Source organism: Sinohyriopsis cumingii, chromosome 2 (assembly GCF_028554795.1).
Source record: "Sinohyriopsis cumingii isolate HCF-2022 chromosome 2, ASM2855479v2, whole genome shotgun sequence".
Taxonomy (NCBI): Eukaryota; Metazoa; Mollusca; class Bivalvia; order Unionida; family Unionidae; genus Sinohyriopsis; species Sinohyriopsis cumingii.
Genome location: NC_142962.1, coordinates 115,002,421 through 115,022,990, shown reverse-complemented (window position 1 = coordinate 115,022,990; position 20,570 = coordinate 115,002,421). Strand labels below are relative to the sequence as shown.

The 20,570-nt window shown below is 34.5% G+C and overlaps 1 protein-coding gene across 1 annotated transcript in view; it reads left to right on the top strand.

Moving 5' to 3' along the window:
• Positions 1-20,570, top strand: part of LOC149805642 (uncharacterized) — a 236,030-nt gene that overhangs the window by 175,182 nt on the left and 40,278 nt on the right. The window lies entirely within an intron of this gene.

Below are 20,570 nucleotides of genomic sequence, written 5' to 3'. Positions count from 1 at the left end.
TCATTGAGTCTCTCCACTGACTAGACTTATCGATCTAACTGATCTGTTAGTCTCACTTCCGTCTCTTCTCTCAGAGACTTGAAACTTAACTGAACCGGATGTTCTGTCTACCAAAAAGCTTTCTGTTAAAACACAAGGACAGTACAATATTTTCTTTAGCCCTCTCATCTCACACTACACCGAGCCTATCATCAGATAACAGCTATTAAATTTATTCGGTCATGCATTCATTCACATTAAAATACTCATACGTTCTTGTATGGTAAAACAATGTCGTAATAAAAGCACGGTATCATATACTTCTCGTACATCAATCAATAAATTGCGTCACATCAGTACATATTCGGAATCCCATTATACTAAAACAATATCACAACAATCAGACATATTTCTTTACATTACAACTTGTACAAAGTACACAAATATTATAATATCCATGCATCCATATTAACTAATCTTACACACTTCAACCATTTTCCAAATTCACAATTGAAGCATGTGTAAATTCTAACATACCACAAGAATAAATGCACTAGTTTACTATGAACTAACCTATTAGCAAATTACAAAATTAATTCTGACCACAAGCTAACAATCTACATAACTCTGTACATAATACTCAAGCACATTTCTCAAAAATGCATGTAAAGTAAACACTACAAAGGTTAGTCTATGTACTACACAATCCTAGTAATTAAGTATACATACTACACATAATTACAATTACAGTGCCATAATATTCAGCAAAATTTGATCAAGTAACTTACTGACCTTTACAAAGCTTTGTCTTTCCTTAGAATCTCCTAAGTTTTACTGCCAAATTATGAGTGGCTCTCTTGGAGTAACCCTATATTGATCAGCAATTTTCCTAGACTAAATATTCGCTTGCTAGTTAGAAGTTATAATCTGGATCAAAATTGTTATCACACCCTCCATCTCAATTCTGATTGGATGTCGCTTTGACCCGATCCAATCAAACATTGTGGACAATGTCCTTCTTGCTGTCTGCCCATGTAGGGACAGATTTAGAACAAGCCCTGTTCCTTGCAGTTCCACTGATCTTTGTAGCATATAGGTGAGAAGTCGCTCGATCTAACGCCTGTGCCCATTCAAGATGATGGGTCGTCTCTCTGGTCACGGTAACCTTGCGTAAGAGATTAACTTTAGCATGCAGCAATGTTTTGACATAAAAACATGGCTTGTAATAATACCTTAGTTTATACATGACTTACGAACTGGGGCTGAGCAAATGTGACAACCAGGTAAAGCATAATACCGTAGTTGTTGCTTCTAGGATTTCCTACAATGAAAAATCTGCATTCCCCATATGATTCAGACTTTCCAACTCTTACAGTTTGACCACAAGTCTTAATGTAATGACTGTTAAATTATGGACTTTTGGAACAACAGCAAAGAATATGAAAATACAGTTATTGCAGTCAAGTGCAGCAGTTAGCTTGTCCAGGCTTGGTCTGGATGCTGGTTTTCATATAAAATCCAGTGAAGTTAGTCAGGGAACCAGACAAACTTTCAGGAGGTTCTTGGATGCTTTAATTTACCCATGCTTTCATGCAAAGCACCTGCATGAGTAAGCTTTTGCTTACTGCATTATGTAGAAAGTAGTCACACAAAGAAAAACATGTTAAATGTGATAGGGACAGTAAACCTCTTAAATATAGAAAAGTGTCAGCACAAGTTTGCTTTTTTTAAATTGAAAGAAAAGCAGGAACAGCAGCAGTTATATCTGTTGCATATCATGCTGTGTCAGTTTGAGTATTACTCACGGTAGAAGAAATTATTGCAATTTAACTTTTTTTTCTGTAGCATGTTCCACATCAACATTAGCTTCAGCTTTATAGCTTGACCACAGGTTGAGGTTATCAAGACCTGTTAGTCAATAATCTCCAGAGTCAACTATATTCATTAGTGTATATAGCCTATACCCCATTAGTGTATATAGACTATACCCCATTAGTGTATATAGCCTATACCCCATTAGTGTATATAGACTATACCCCATTAGTGTATATAGACTATACCCCATTAGTGTATATAGACTATACCCCATTAGTGTATATAGACTATACCCCATTAGTGTATATAGACTATACCCCATTAGTGTATGTAGACTATACCCCATTAGTGTATATAGACTATACCCCATTAGTGTATGTTGACTATACCCCATTAATGTATATAGACTTTACCCCATTAGTGTATGTAGACTATACCCCATTAGTGTATATAGACTATACCCCATTAGTGTATACAGACTATACCCCATTAGTGTATATAGACTATACCCAATTAGTGTATATAGACTATACCCCATTAGTGTATATAGACTATACCCTATTAGTGTATATAGACTATACCCCATTAGTGTATGTAGACTATACCCCATTAATGTATATAGACTTTACCCCCTTAGTGTATGTAGACTATACCCCATTAGTGTATATAGACTATACCCCATTAGTGTATACAGACTATACCCCATTAGTGTATATAGACTATACCCCATTAGTGTATATAGACTATACCCCATTAGTGTATATAGACTTTACCCCATTAGTGTATGTAGACTATACCCCATTAGTGTATATAGACTATACCCCATTAGTGTATGTAGACTATACCCCATTAGTGTATATAGACTATACCCCATTAGTGTATATAGACTATACCCCATTAGTGTATATAGACTATACCCCATTAATGTATATAGACTTTACCCCATTAGTGTATGTAGACTATACCCCATTAGTGTATATAGACTATACCCCATTAGTGTATACAGACTATACCCCATTAGTGTATATAGACTATACCCCATTAGTGTATATAGACTATACCCCATTAGTGTATATAGACTTTACCCCATTAGTGTATATTGACTATACCCCATTAGTGTATATAGACTATACCCCATTAGTGTATATAGACTATATCCCATTAGTGTATATAGACTATACCCCATTAGTTTATATAGACTTACACCCCATTAGTGTATATAGACTATACCCCATTAATGTATATAGACTATACCCCATTAGTGTATATAGACTATACCCCATTAGTGTATATAGGCAATACCACATTAGTGTATACAGACTATACCCCATTAGTATATATAGACTATACCCCATGAGTGTATATAGACTATACCCCACTAGTGTATATAGACTATACCCCACTAGTGTATATAGACTAAACCCCATTAGACTATTAAACACTGTGTTGGTGTATATTGTACTGTTTGTGGTATTCTTGTTTACAAGAAAGATAAGTTTAAGACTGACTCAGAATAAACACAGTTGTAGAGCTCCACATGCTTCGTTTTTATAACTCATATGGATAAATGGCAAATACAGATAAATGAGTACAAATAATAGAGAAAATCTTTTCCCAGAAATTATCATTCGGTGTGTGTTTGTATTTTTGGGATTTTTAACATAGCTTTAGCAGTTTGAGTCATATCAATACAAAAACTGCATTGTAGCAGTTTATTATGTCTAGCACTGGGGCATAATGCCACAGACATATAGCATCATGTTCCACCCAGTCACATTATCCTTAGTCCTAACACTAACCTCATAATGCTAAGCACCAATCAAGGCAGCTGATGTACCATTTTTATAAGGCTTTTTTTATGACTGCCAGGGTTCAAACCTGTGACCTCCCACATACAGGGCAGATGCTTGAACCACTAAGGCCACTGGAGCGGTAATTGTTGTTCGGATTAAAATGGATGTTCCAATCAATAGTCCAGATCAATGATGGCTCTGGATGGGTGGGTGGGTGACCTTAACTACTGGTGGCTGTAACATGAACTAAGTAGGCCACATGAGCGGTAATTGTCATTTGGATTAAGATGGATATTCCAATCAAGAATCAAGATTAATGGTGGCTGTGTGTGGGGCGCTGGGGTGGGTGGCCTTAACTACTGGTAGCTGTAGCATTAACTTACACTATGAGTTCAAGTCCAAAGTGACTTATGTGTACAAAGTTTACTTTGCAAATGGTAAATGTTAGATATTTTTTTCTCGTTGTCGTTCAACCTCCATTAACTACAACAATTAAAGCTGTAAAAAATAAAGCAGTATAAATTGCAATAACAACCTTTTTATGCAGTGGTACATTTTCGCACACTCAAATAATACAAACTAGAGCATGAGGTAGTAATGGAAGGATAATTGAAGCTGGGAACAGCGCAGGTTGGTGAGAGAAAAATAAGATGTAAAAACAATTGATCAAATATTGATAGAATTTCTTTTCAAGATAGTGAGATATTAATCTTGCTTGTGGAATGTGAGCGGTCTGTCACATTTTTTTGATCTACATCTGCCATCTTTATTGATTGAACTATCCGGAAGTGAGTTGAACCGAGACGCCCTCTGGTGTTTTCAAGGGGATATGATAACTGTGAAATGGTCTGTACCTTAGATTATTTATTTCTGCACCAGAATTGCTATTTACTAAGCAGTGGAAATGTGATGGTTTTAATAAAAATGATATGACAATGTAATTTTAACAAATATTTAGTCTGTGTTCAGCAATAAGCAGGCTAGGTGCAATTTAATAAGTCCCTCAGTCAGAACCATTAGACACAAATATCAGATTTATGTTACACATTAATTGCATTAATTGTATCATGTCTCTACCAGTATATTCCATGTGAATTATAAACCAAGCTAATTTTTAATCACTATGTTAATATATTATTGTAAATTATTTACAAAATAGTATTACTAATGTCATGTTATGGCTTTGCTACAGCTACCCCGCTAATTATTTTGAGATCTTTTCACTACCATATCCAGGATAAATTTACGATTTTTACTGCTAATATCTTCAACGATTAGGGTGAAATTTAGACTACATAACTGTTCACTTGTTTTTATGGCACTTTTAACACATTATTGGTTATATCATGGCAAAGAAATGGGAACTCAGTGTTTTTCTTAATGACACACCTAGGCAACCAAACCAGCCAGCACACACTTGCCCGGGCATATATTTAATCCACATCTATTGGATTACGAGTCCAGTGCCCCTTCCAGCTTAGCTACCATGGCTCCCAAAATTTAAAATCGTAATCTCGTGAAGAGATACAGCATAAATACTAAGTATATACATGTATTTCCAAGACATTTTTAGTTTAATTTACCTTCCAGAAAGAATATTAAGTACCAAGGAATGTACAATAGAAGTGAACAAGTTTAATTGTGTGTTGTATAGATGTATCAAAGACATTTAAAATAGCAACAAAAGTATGTTATATTAAAGTTTCTGCTGTTTTTACTGCAGCTTTCCATGTGACATGTGGTGTTTGTTTATTCAACATGTTTTTGTTGTTTTTCATATACCATGTCAGATGCAGATACAAATCAGATAGGGATTCAGGGATGGATTAACTTAAAGACTTCTGATTCAGGAGCGGTAAAGTTTGGAAATCTGGCTTAGCCTGCAATTTGATTAAAATCAGATATCCCCTGTCCTATGTGAAAATCTGACAGTGACTGCTTAGGGTTCATGTACTGGTGACCTATATTATTACCATAATTGCTAATTTGATTAGCCAGTCAGATGAAGTCTTATATCTTTGCATTTGGGAGACTGAGCAGTATAGCTGAAGAGCATCATTGAGTGCCTATTGATTTGATTCACTTTCAAATTTTTGAAAGCTGCATTTCCATTGGCTAACTCAAAAGTCACAAGAACATGACCCCTAAGCTGTCGCTGTCAGATCTTCACCCAGGACAGTAAAGACCTCATTTTAACCAGACCGACTTAGCCTGTTCAGACAGAATAGGGCACTTTTATAGCACATGTAGGTTGATTAATTATATATATGTAAAAAAAATAATGAGAGTGGCAGTAGGAATGATCAGCTTCTCCTCACTGGTCCCAAATTCAGAAAATGTATCAGTCATGCACTGGCACATAGAGACTAACAGTTCCTAAAATGTTTTTCCTTAGTGCCTTATTGAAATCTGATAACTGCCCAAAATAAGATTATTGATGTAATGATTTTAAAAAAAAAAGAAGTTTACCAATAACAGGCATTGAAATATACCTCATGTTTTTGTGTCAATTGGCACATGTACTTCATTGAAAAATGTGACAATTTAACATTTGTCAGGATTACTACCCAAGCCAAGAAATATGATCCTCAGGCATTTTGGCAGTTATGAAAATCATGTAGGCACACATCTTTATACCTGTATTAATGACTGTATTCACACAGTCAGGAATAAACCACACCTACAAAACCTGAGGTAGAAGGGGAATTCATCACTCAGTCAGTCAGGAATGCAATTTAGTGTACTTTATATATATAGTACAAGAATGTACATGTAATAGGTAATGTTGGCACAGTATCCTGGATGATGTTGTTTGCTTGTATTTTTATAGTCATGGCTACAGGCTGTGTTGACAGTGTTATTGATGTTCAGATGTTGAACTGGCATGGATGTTGATTTAGGTATTATTAAATGTAGACCCTTCACAAGTGTTCACATGTTAAGGGAGAAACATATGTCAGTCAGTCAGGAATGCAGTGCTGCTTGGTGTATGGTATATACAGTTCATGAATGTACATGTACTAATATAATGTTGGCATAGTGTCCTGGTTGTTGTTTTGTGTTTGTGTTTTTGATAGTCACAGCTACAGGCAGTGTTGACAGTGTCGTTGATGTTCAAATGTGGGACTGTCATGGATATCAATTAGATGTTATTTAAATGTTGACCGTTCACCTGTTGGCTTGTTTGACACAGTTAATGCCAAACCAAGTTGCCTGTTCATTTCACAAAGGTAGCGTAAATATCAATGAATAGAAAATTTACTGTCACTTGCATAGAGTTCAACATTTTCTCATAAAGGAATACAATAGGAATAAATCCCACCTCCTTGGATACTACGTGACACAGTTGGTAAAAGCATTCATTATGTGGATTTATTGTCTTTACAGTGGCTGCTTGATTAGAAAACATCTTGGACTTTCATTGTCAAAACCTTTGGGTCCTTTTGGGATTAAAGATTCAACTTTGTAGCATCTAGGTGATGTATACATCGCAATGCCTTTAAAATACCATTGACCATGCAACTCTTTAGCATGAGAGAGTTAATTTTATATTAATGAGAGGTGATGGGTTAGCTTTTTCTAAATCTAGGATAATGAAGTACAGAGCTGCATGCAGATTCAGCTGCTGCAATATTTTGGTCATTGTTTATTGTAGTTTTTAAATTTAAAAAAGTCTGACATTCTTCAAGGAAGGATAACATGGTGATCATGTTGTCTGTTGACAACATATTTCTTAAGGTGAGTTTGTAAAACATTTTTTTCATGTATCAAATCTCAAGCATCCATCAGGTACAAAGTTTAGTTATACAGTCAGTGAAGAGAATCTATCAGGTACAAAGTTTTTATACAGCTGTCTTTAGCACTGTTGGGTACAAAGTTTGGTTATACAGTTAATTACAGTGATGAGCATCTATCAAATACAAAGTTCACATATACTGTAGCCAGTCATTTATCAGGTACAAAATTTAGTTATACACAGCATCTGTCTGGTACAAAATTTGGTTATAAAGTCAGTCTTTAGCATTTATCAGGTACAAACTTTAGTTGTTCAATCAATCTTGATCATTTATCAGGCACCAAGTTGTTGTTGTAGGGTTTAACGCCATTTTTCAGCACACAATAGGCTATACATGGCGGCCAGTATTAATGGTGGAGGAAGAACCTGGGAAAACCCCAGAAAGAACCACTGACCCACGAGAAGCTACTGGCAAGCTTTCTCACATATATATACCCACATTAGCTGAATCCGAGACTCAAACCCATGCAAACAGAGGTGAGATGGCAGTGATCCATAACAGAGAGCGCTTTAGACCACTCAGCCACTCGGTGCCCCTGTTGTGTTGTGTAGTCAGTTTTGCGCATCTGTCAAGCATAAAGTTAAGTTGGTTAATCTCTAGCATATATTAGGTACAAAGTTTAATTATAATAGTGAGTCTTTACCATCTGTTTGATACAAGTTTTAGTTATACAACAAGTCTAAATTACCATCTATTTGATACAAAGTTTAGTTATACAGTAAGTCTTTACCATCTATTTGATACAAGGTTTAGTTATACAACAATTCTAAATTACCATCAATTTGATACAAAGTTTAGTTATATAGTAAGTCTTTGCCATCTATTTGATACAAAGGTTAGTTCTACAGTAAGTCTTTACCATCTACGTGATACAAAGTTTAGTTATACAGTCAATGATGAGCACCTATCATTTACAAAGTTTAGTTGTACAATCTTCAGTATCTATCAGGTACAAAGTTTAATTTTATTATATGCTCATATTTGTCTCCATTAACTTTGCATTTTCAGAATCGTTTAATATTTTAAGATATTGCACACCTTTATATTGCACTCACATGCATGACATGTGTGCCCAATGGTGTATAATGTATTAGGAACAACTTTGTAAACAAATCATGTACACTCATGTAGTAGACGCTTTATGTTTTGGTTGACTAAATTTGTTTCTGAATGAAATAAAGTAGCTGTTTCTTGGACTGCCACGTACCAGCTGCTTCGTAACATTCTGCATTAACTTTCTTGATACAGTGTTTCAGATTTATCCTAGCAATAGATGCAGACAGGTAAAAATATTGCTGGAGTCCCTTCAAATAGCATCCAACTGGCAAGGCATAAGCTTGTCTTCTTTAGCTGTTAACCCTTTGCATCATGCAAGCATCTTTGGATGCCTCTACTCCATTCGCATGGAAGCGCCTTTTGACGCCTGCTGTAAACATCAGCCATTTTGAGCTGGTTTTCGTAGCACCACCTTCAGGGAAAACCCCCTATTATATACTACATTCATTTCTGCAAGTGACAATTACATCAGATGACGTGGTCGCTATGTATGCACTGGTCGCTATCTGCTATTTAAAGATTTAAAGTAACTGGGTCGTAATCTCCACTCTCCAAAATGGCGGTCACGGATTTCATTCAGTACATACGAAGTTTTCAAGATTAGAATAACAACTATGAAATGTTCAGTAACTTAGGTAAAGGCTCTGATATTGATGTAGGCAGCAATTAGTTTTTATAAATTATCAAATTCAGATGATTTAGTGATGTTGACGCAGATGAAAACCTTGTAAATTTCGAGTATCGGAAATGGCAACTTCGGTTGGTCACACAGCTTCACTGACATGACGGTGAACGAGTTCTCTCTCGATTTTGAAGCACATAAAAAATTCTTCAGTGAAAAATAATTACACAGCTATAACAATCGGACTTTACTCTTAAATTTTTCCACATGTAATAGATGTGTACCAAAAATGTAAAATGGTTAAAATTGCTGTTAAACATAACATACACTACATTACTTAACAGTTCACAGGCAGGATTTCATTTAATACTTACGAAGTTTTCACAATTACAATCACAACTATGAAAGATTCAATAACTTAGGTAAAGGCTCTGATATTTATGTAGGCAGCAATTAGTTTTTATTGATTATCAAATTCAGATGACTTAGTGATGTAGACGCAGATGAAAAACATGTAAATTTTGAGTATGGGAAATGGCAGCTACGGTTGGTCACGCGGCCTCACTGACATGACGGTGAACAAGTTCTCTCTCGATTTTAAAGCACATAAAAAAAATTCTTCCATGAAAAATAATTACACAGCTATAACAATTGGACTTTACTCTTAAATTTTTCCACATATAATAGATGTGTACCAAAAATGTAAAATGGTTAAAACTGCTGTTAATCGTAACATACACTGCATTGTTTAACAGTTCACAGGCAGGCCTATGCATGTGCTGTCGACTAGGTAACAGGTGTTCTATTTATAGCACGCTGCACTTTGTCACTATGCTGTATGAGGTAAAGGGTTAATAAGAATGGCAAAAAATATACTTACAGTTTTAAATCCAGAGTTTCCTCTAAATGTACTTTCTTAGTTCAGCAAATCCAAATTACATGAACTATGTCATGTATTCTAAAGCTTGATGACACATTTCGAAATTGGACTGTAATTTCGATTGCATTCCAAGTGCAATAACATTCTCCTTCCTGCACTCAAAATGAAATGAACATTATATTCCATAACATCTTTTTGATAATTACAATTGAAAGAGTTCTTGTTTTTCCCACATTATCATTCCAAACATTCATTGATAGAACAAAAACACACATGCAGATGAGTCAAGACGCTGCTTCCTCGCTGCACAATCCAATGTTACTTCATGTAGAATTGACACAGATAAATCCAGTCCATAATCATGAAATTTAGCAGAATCAACAAAAATACCAAAATCTATTCATTCCAGGCCAGATGGAAAAGTTGTGGTAATGCACATTCATTCACAATATGACTCTAAATTTCAGTTTTAAGTAAACAACAGTTTCTTTCAAAAGTAATGTTGAGCATGTGACTAAGTTCAGATTTAGCTGGGCTGCGTTATGTGCTCATTAATATTGTTGGGGTGTTCTGATGAATCTCTGCTTGTGTATTTAGATTGGAATACAGCATAAGTTCAGTTACTTTGATTCTTGTGTATTTTTTTTAAAATATAATACATGTATAATATAAGCCTTAGGTAGAATAAGAAAATGAGCATATAATAAAAAGGTTACTGCATTTATATTGGAAAACATGAACTCATTTTGTCAGATGGATATGCTGCACTCCCATTGCCATGCAGTATATCTATCTGAAAAACTAGTTTATATTTTCCCATATAAATTCAGTAACTTATAAATACAGTCAAACTGTCAGGCACATGGTTTAGTTATACAGTCAGTTTTAATCATCTTGTCTTTAACATATTTCTGGTACAGTGTCCAGTTGCACAGTCATTGTGTTTAGCATTTATCAGGCACACATTTGTAGTCATTTTTGAGCATCTATTAAGTACAAAGTTTAGATATACAGTCATTCTTGAACATCTCAGGTACAGTGTTTAGATATACAGTCATTCTTGAACATCGCATGTGCAGTGTTTAGATATACAGTCATTCTTGAACATCGCATGTGCAGTGATTAGATATACAGTCATTCTTGAACATTTCAGGTACAGTGTTTAGATATACAGTCATTCTTGAACATCTTAGGTGCAGTGTTTAGTTGCACACAGTCATTGTTGAGCATTTATCGGGTACAAACATTTGCTTTAGTAAGTTCTGAGCATTTGTGAAGTACAGTGATGAGTTATATAGTTATTCTTGAGCATGTATGAGGCACAGGTTAGTGGGATGGTCCATTTTGAGCAACTAACTTGTACAGTGTATAGTTACATATTCACTCCTGAGCATCTATATGGCACCAAGTTTAGGTATACAGTATATTTCGAGCATCTGTTAGGTACAGTGTTTAGTTAAACAGACAGTTCTGAGTATCTTAGGCAGTGGCAAAGTTTAGTTGTGTAGTCAGTTTTGAGCATCTTTCAGGCAAAGCACTTTGCTATAGTCATTCCTAAGTGTCTGGTAGGGACACATTTTAGTAACACAGTCAATTTTGAGCATCTTTCAGGTACAATATTTAGTTAAACAGTCATTCCTGAGCATCAGTCAGGCACAGTTACACAATTCTGAGTATCTGTTTGGTACATAGTTATACAGTCAATTTTTAGCATTTCTCAGATACATTGTTTTGTTACATGGTAAATTTTAAGCCTCAGTCAGGTAAAGTGTCATGCAACTTTGAGTATATGTCTGGTACAAAGCTTAGTTGTACAGTAAATCTTGATAACTGGTAACCTTGAAGTTTCCTAATAAATCAGTTTTAGAACTCGGAAGTTCAAATTCCAAGGAAATACATAATTATTAACCCCCCAAAACATCAGTTGGACACATAATATCCCAAATGACCTGAAAATATTTTAATACCCTCAAAGTTCGTATTAGATAAAGATTGTTTTCTTCAGGATCATTGTAAAAGGTGAAATGCATATAATTTCTACTGGCAGTGAATTTTTCACGTATGTTTTTACATAGGTACATTTTTTAAAGATATATTTCAAAGCATAGTATCAGTCACGGTGATTTATAGGTTGACAGATTTCATGCATTGAGAAGAAAGATATTAAACTTGAATTAGACTTTGGTTAAATAATGAACATCCATTGGCTTTTAAGCTACCATTTTGGGATATCCTTGAAAGCCTTTTAACATTTTTTACCCTATGCCTCAGCCTTTTACCAGCTGACTTTTTATCCCTCTTATCTCAGAGATAGACTTTAAAAATAATTTGTCCAGTTTAATTTTTGCTGCAGCTTTAAGAGGATCAAAGACTTGGATCCAAAAGACCACAAACCTAATTTAGGGGTAAGTATGCCCTGGAGAAATGCATCTTATAACAAGGTTATTACAAGGAGGAGCCAGGTTGTAGTTGTAGTTAAAGCTTGATATATGTCACTTGGTATGTATATGTACCAAATGTGTTCCTCTCACTAGAAGTTGATGATTATGTTCTTGGCCAACAGAGATTGGAATTTCTAGCCACCAAACAGAGTTGTTGTCATGAGTTTTACCTTTGGTCTGCATAAATACTGAATCACACACTAAAGTTAATTAAGTCAGTTCATATCTCTGTATTCAGATATAACTGTATGATGCAAATCTTGCACAGACATTTCTCTTTTTGCCAAAAAATTATTTGTGTTGTGGCCAAACAAAGAATCTTCCCATCATATGTTGGAAGGATAGTAAAAATCCATCACGTGGACAGTTAGATTTTGTACTTGGATGACCTCATCCTTGACACAGATATTATCACGTTGATTTAGATTTTGCTCTCAGGAACACATTAATGGGAAGGATACTGTTTATACTTGGTTGGATAGGTACAGCAAAATGCCCGCTTTGTTTCCTGTCGGACTGATAGCGATATTTACCATATATACTTGCATATAAGATGAGTCTTTCATAATGCACCTGCAGATCAGGGTCTTTGTCATTTTTCTATTGATTACTCTTAACACACTAGATAGACCCAGATATACCTTTGCATTATGTAAGTGCAGTTCTGAGGAGGTTCAGTTTGACGTTGTACTTGACTTCTAAGTGAATATAATATGGTACTTAATGGTCAAAATATGTCTGATACCAAATATCCTGGTGTTCTGTAAGCATGTACACCTTTGATGTCCAGAGCAGAAATCAGTTGAGTGGGGATTTAATGGTATAAAATGGTAAAACTTGAAGATTTTAGTCAGGCACATTAAAGAAAATGAAAAAAAGCGTAAGGTTATTATTTAAAGTAGTGTTGGTAGTAGTATATGTATCCAGAGTGGCATAATTACTTAACATTTGTTATATCATGTCCATGCAAGTGTACGTAGTTGATTCTGACCAAATTTTCAACAGTTTTCGTCAGTTTTACCTGAAGCCATTCATTCAAAGTCAATATTTGGAGTTCTCTGGGCATACTGCCTAACCTCAAATTCACTGTTAGGGTCTGAACCCTTGACATTTTTCAGAATACATACCATTAGTTGAGGTTGATTGCACAGGGCATGTTTTAAGATGGTCACTTATGGTCAGCAAACCAGATTAGTCAGATGTCAAGATGGTAACTTAATGTGGGAACTGGACGGGGGGAGGGGGGGAGAGAGAGAATTGGCTGTTTCCACTGGCAGTCTCACATTAAAATAAAAATGGATTGCATCAACTTGGATTACTGTCAGATAGAAATGCTACATCAGTTTCAATCATTAGTAGGATGACTTTGGAGTTTTGAAAGATAAACCTATCATTTTTACTTTCTGATTTCAGTATGAATAGCATTATATACCAAACCAATGGAGATACTACCCCCATGTATCTACTGTATGTACTCTCTTATAAATCAAGTCAAACTGCAAACTGCAAAGATCTGGATCTGCTGTAGCATAAATGCATATACAGATCAGGGTCTATATCATTTGTTCTACTGATTACACCTAACAAACTGCATAGACCCAGATCTGTCGATGCATTATACAATGGCAGATATGGGTCTTTGCAGTTTGCAGTTGAACTCCTCTTATAAGCAAGTATATATGGTATTCTATATGACACTGAATACAACAATTTGTTGCACTTGTCTTTCAGAGTTACATCCATTATTCCAAAAATTAGGCCAGTCCAACATTTTTATTGACAAGGGTTTGCATGTATGGATGTTACTTGGACTACAGAAGTATCTTTTATCATAGAAAGAGTTCAGTTTATTCCGTTATTATTAATTTTTTTTTGCATTCTATATTTTTAAGGGCACCAGTGTAATCATCTTTCATGGATCAGATTGGAAACAACACAAGCATTATCTATCCAAAAAGCTTGAAGTCCTCTCTGTGATAAATTCATTGTTTGGTTAAGAAAGATAAAATATATTGGGTGACAGTAGAGGTAGGTCAGGTAATCTATCTAAGGTAGGAATATTCTTGTAATTGTTGATCTGATGTGGAATTTTGCTTTAGTAAGACTACTTACTGCTGTCAAGAGTAGAATGTGAATACTGATTATGCTCTTGTGACAACGGCTACATTTTTCAGACTTGGTTGCATACTCAGATTAGAGAGGTTGATACAGTGCCAAGTTCTCTCCCTTGTTCATTTATTGCACGTATATGTTGATCTAGTAGGTTTAATCTGACTCTAAAAATCATGGCATATAAGACCTTTTCATATGTCTGAATGCAACCTAGACTGACATCACATGGACTTGTAAATATGCATGCTACACAAAATTTGCATGTAACAATTTAATTCTGCACAAGTCTGATTGACATCTTATTAGCCATTGAAACTGCTGTAACAAAAAGCCTGTTGCCATGCCCACACCAGTATGAACAGTAATTTAATACTGAACAGTGTGTCAGTTTAACACTTGGACTAATCAGGTGTTCTGTTTCAATTAACTTGCAGCAACAATTGCTTTATGCAGAGCAAAATATAAGTTAAACATCTTCTTTTAGACAATAAATTCTGTTGAAAAGAAATGCCAATAGAAAATTAATAAATGCACAACACAGAGGTTCAGGAAAGTATATTTAGTGCCAACTCTGGATTTATTGGCAATTAATATGGAAAATGTGATTGTACTAAACTCCGAATAAATTGACAAATAATGTGGAAAATGTGATTGTACTAAACTCCGAATAAATCCACAAATAATATGGAAAATATGATTGTACTAAACTCCGAATAAATTGACAAATAATGTGGAAAATGTGATTGTACTAAACTCTGAATAAATCCACAAATAATATGGAAAATGTGATTGTACTAAACTCCGAATAAATTTACAATTAATATGGAAAATGTGATTGTACTAAACTCCGAATAAATTGATAATTAATACGGAGAATGTGATTGTACTTAACTCTGAATAAATTGACAAGTTATATGAAAAATGTAATTTATTGACAAATAATATGGAAAATGTGATTGTACTAAACTCCAAATAAATTGACAAGTTATATGAAAAATGTAATTTATTGACAAATAATATGGAAAATGTGATTGTACTAAACTCCTGATTTATTGATAAGTACATGCAATATGGAAAATGTGATTGTACTAAACTCCGAATAAATTGACAAGTTATATGAAAAATATGATTTATTGACAAATAATATGAAAAATTTGATTGTACCAAACTCTGAATAAATTGACAAATAATATGGAGAATGTGATTGTACTAAACTCTAGATAAATTGACAAATACTATGAAAATGGGATTGTACTTAACTAGTATATTGAATGCTGTATCATAATAGATTTTTGGATTGAATTGATATGCGAAAATTATGCATTATAAAATTGTCAGTCTTGGTCTTTGTTTGTCTTACCACTGGCTGCATATAAAGTTTTTGATTATTATCTAGGGTAAATAAACATCGCACCAAAACTTCTCAATATCCCAACATACTGGTAGGTGAATTGACATTTATCCTTGCCTACTGGCAGTCAGTTTGAACTAATTTGTATATAACTACAGCATGATCTTTCTAATTTGCGTAGAGTGAACTTCAGGTAGTGCCATAATTATTACGACCTTCAAAGTATCTCTTCAGTGTCACTGTTTGCCCAGTGGAGACCTCTTCACTAGAATTTCTCTTCGGATGTGATAACACAGTTTGCTATAAAACTGAAGTCATCTGGATTTACTCCATGGATAGATGTGTGGTTGATACTAGTGTAAATATGGAAGCAAGAAGTATGAAGAACTGGTTTTTAAAATTTATGAAGGTTTGTACCTGTGTGTTGATTTGAAATAAGGATGTTACCTGATCTGTTGAAAAAGACTGCCATTGTGTATTATGTACAAATGATAATGAACATACTTTTTCCTGTCTGTAGTGTATAGATAACATGTAATGGGAAGTGTCAATTGTGATTCAAAGCTAAGAATGCAATCCAAAGGACTATTTATCCAGGTTTCATACAAATCCCTAAAAGAAACCACTGTTATACTATTTACTATGACAAGTTTCTTAAGATTAATTTGTAGGATATATTTTTGGTCCATTAAATCTTGAGAATTATGGAATTTATCTGTGTAATTGGTATAGATTTCTAAAGCATATTAAATTCAATGTAAGTGCCTAGACCAGTTCAAAAAACACTACATTCAGATGATTGGAAAATGAATCAAATAAGACATTATGCCTAGAATTTTGGTCTGCTGATTATTCCTAAATAACTGCACAAACCCAGATATGCCGGCATGTTATGCAATGACATCTGGGTCTGTTTAGTTTGCAGTTGTTTAAACAGATCATTTTAAAAAAATTGGGAAAAAAGTGTCTTCCAAGAGTACAGTCAAAATATTCTCCCAGCATTATAGAATAGGTTTTTAAAGATACAAAATCTTTCTCAAAAACACTGATATTGCTGCTGCCCTTAATGAAGAAAAGACACCACAATTTTGCCTTATTTGAGCTTGTGGAAATGTTTTTAACAAACTAGCAATAGAACCTTTCCCAGCTTGTAATTAAATATTCTTAATGAGTCAACAGATAATCTACAGTACTGTCATTGTTCTTTCTAACACTAGCCATATATACTCATTGAGCTGATTTTTTTCTTGGGCTGTTGTTCAAAATATTTGTGAAAACTTTGCAGAGAGTAAATGTTATCCACTTACCGCTGTAGTTATTTTAGTCATCTTTCCCAACTATTTTCTATGTAGGCAATCTTTTGCAAAGGTAAAGGGCATTTAGATATGATAAAATTCCTTTCCTAGACAGCTAATAACAAATAATTGGAAGTCGTTCAGGTTCAAGAGTCTTGTTTTTCAACTACTTTTGACTGTCTATTATCTCATGATTGGTGATGAATAACAGGATGTTGCCAATATCAAAGATGAAATTGCTATACCAGGACTTACAGATAATCACATCAGTGACCACCTGTAACAGTTTTCACATTTTCTTACCAGTCCCTTTTTCTTGTTTATTTCCATTTAGCAACACGTAAAATCAGAATTGGTGATTCACTGTATTGTGTATGGACTATTGACTTAATTTTCATGTCTGGAGTAATTGTCATGTGTAGGTTTCTTGGTAGTACTAGCTGAGGTATACTCTGTCTCTCTCTCTTGATCTCGCTCTCTCTCTCTCTCTCTCTCTCTTGATCTCTCTCTCTCTTGAATTTTCTTGGATATCAGATTGCTTGCAAACAACAAAGATCCAGATCTGCCATAATGCGCTGGCAGATCTGGGTCTGTGCAATTTGCAGTTGGACTTAACCTTATAAGTGTATATAACATTAACCTCATTGAAATTGCTCATCGTGAATAGCAGAGAATTACATCCTTGGCACCCAGTCACATGGCTTTGTATTACTCATAAGTTCACAGTGAATCATACATTTAATTCATTATTTAAATGAATGCATGTACATGTAATGTTTTTAAGTGATAGTGAAATAATTTATATATATATGTTCAGTACATCTCCAACTTTATTTGATAACTCTCATGTAAGCTACCATATATACTTATTTATATATAAGAGGAGTGCAAGTGCAAAGGCACAGACCCAGATCTGCTAGCACATTATGATACAGCAGATAATGATCTTTGTTGTTTGCAGTTTTACTTAACTTATAAGCAGGTATAAATGGTAAGTGTTAATTTTTGCTACCTGTTTTAATACTGGATATTTGGATTAATTTGTATTTGCTCAGTATTGAAAACTTCAACCACTGCAATGTTGCTATGTTGTCCCCACGCTTTTCAATGGAAATGTCCATCTGCATATGGGTGTGCAGACATGATTTTTCTCCATTTTAAAGTGGAATTCCACTTTTCTTCTGACTTGAATCTGATTTTTCTTGATAGTCCATTTTTTTTTAATATCCGATCCAGTTTTTTAAAAACAGACTGTCTGGTCCCATTCCGCAATGACCCTTGTAAATTATTTGTTCCATATATTAATTAGCACATGACATTCATAAAGAGTATTCTGATTGGTCAAAGGTTTAAATTCATTTAGGGGATCGTTGTATGATGGAAACTGATGGCAATGGAAAGAAGAAGCGTGCTTGCAAAACATGGTGTCCCGAGTTGTTGACAGAGACCATGTTTCAAAAAGTTTAGATAAAGGTGCCAAAAGAACATATGGAAATGGGAATGGCTTTAATGGTTGGAGCGAAAAGTTGGTGGAAATTTAGTTGGTCAGTCTATAAGAAAACTGAACGCTAGAGGACTGGCATTTTTTTGTGACCTCAACAAAAAATATGTGAATTACGGTAATTGTGGTTGGAAAAGAGTTTAGAACAGCACCTACAAAAGAAGCTGCATATGGAAAAATTGAAGCTCAGAATGCATCTGGAAAAAGTGAAATTAATTACTAGAAGAAGAAAGATTTCTTGCATGAGAGAACAGATGTAGCCCTGTCAGAATATGTGCACTGCATGTCACCAATACAAGCACCAGCTTGAAAGGAGAAAGGCTGTCATTGAGAAGGAAAAGAAACAATTGCACATTGAGCCAAAAAAGTCAGTGGTGACGAAAAGGAAGGCTAAAGAAATATTTGCCAAAGCCACAAAAAAAGCTCGACTGGCATATCAACAGGTTATGTCCATTGGAGAAAAAGACAAGTGAATGTATGGGATTATTTGTATTTAGTTGATGTACTTGGATGTTTATTTTATAGATTTGTTATAAAAAGAGAGACGCATAATATATTTGCTGCAAAAATTAAGAAATTATTGTGACTTAATTATCATGTGAACACTGACATGCACATGAAATAACTTAAGTATCAATAGTATTGAACAAAAATTCATGTGACAATAAATATTGTAAAATTATTGAAGTCAGGTTGAACATTTTTGGTAAGTTTATTAGTTTTTCAAATGATTATTTTGGTTTATTTTATGATCATAAGTTGCACCAGGAGCAATTTTTTTATGAGTGTAAAGTGTGTTTTTGTACTCCTAATTGAGCACACTGTCCCTCTAGACCCTGTTAATGGGGGAGGACCCCCAACCCCCCTTAAAAAATTTTCAGCTATTTTTATGGAATACCAAAATCATGTCTGATTTATAATGTTGCATAAAATCTTCCTCAACAGTTTAATGCCCCTATGCCACCGCTTATCATAAATTTCAACATTCTTCCATCCTAGCTCAAGTTTGGAAGGAAGGAAATGAGTTGTTAAAAATGCTATCTGACATAAACCATTCATTGAAATAATCAAGACGGTAGGTTTAAACAACATTTAAATCTTCAGTTTAGAATTACAAGGTGCCACCCATTCATTCAGTCAATGAAGTTGTTCATAATTCTGTTCTGTTTCAGGAGTGCACCAAAATTAGTGATATGATACATTTGACAAATTATGTTAATGATTAATCTAATAATAGCAACATTTGCATGTAGCACACAAATTGATTCTAGAGGGAATGAAAAAAGGTAGGTCTGTTTTGTTTATGTAGATCTGAGAAGAAAAAGCATGCATTTGATAAAAGAAAACTCAGGTGAATATTGGTGATCAGCTTTGCCACCAGAATGCATTGAAGGGCGAACTTTGGCTAAGACAGTTCAATATTAACTTATTATGTTTACATCATCAGATCTTCCAGCTTACAACTGAAATCGCTTCACCCACTGATGTCGCTAATCAACATCAAATTCATTCTTACATGTGTGAAAAATTGCCAGTTAATATGATGGGTTCAAGGGAGTAATTACATGGCTCATTATATGGTAAAATATTGATATATCTGGTTTTAACGGAACCTAATAATGTTAGGACCAATATCTTTCAAGATCTGGTTTTATTCAGATAATTTGGCATATGTGACTTTTTGCACATAACTGCGGAATTGAGGCTTTAAAATCAAGACTTTTAGACTATGGGATATGATTCATATATGAGACTAAAATTGGCCCATTGTATCTGTTCTTCACCATGTGTCAAAGATTTTGGAAGTGGGTGGGTGGAATAAAGCATGGGGGTGCTGGGGATATGTATATCTAGTTAAAATTTGCTCTAATTTTTCTGTTTTATATCTCCATTTTAGTCACATAAAGGTTGCCGTTTAATTAAGTTAT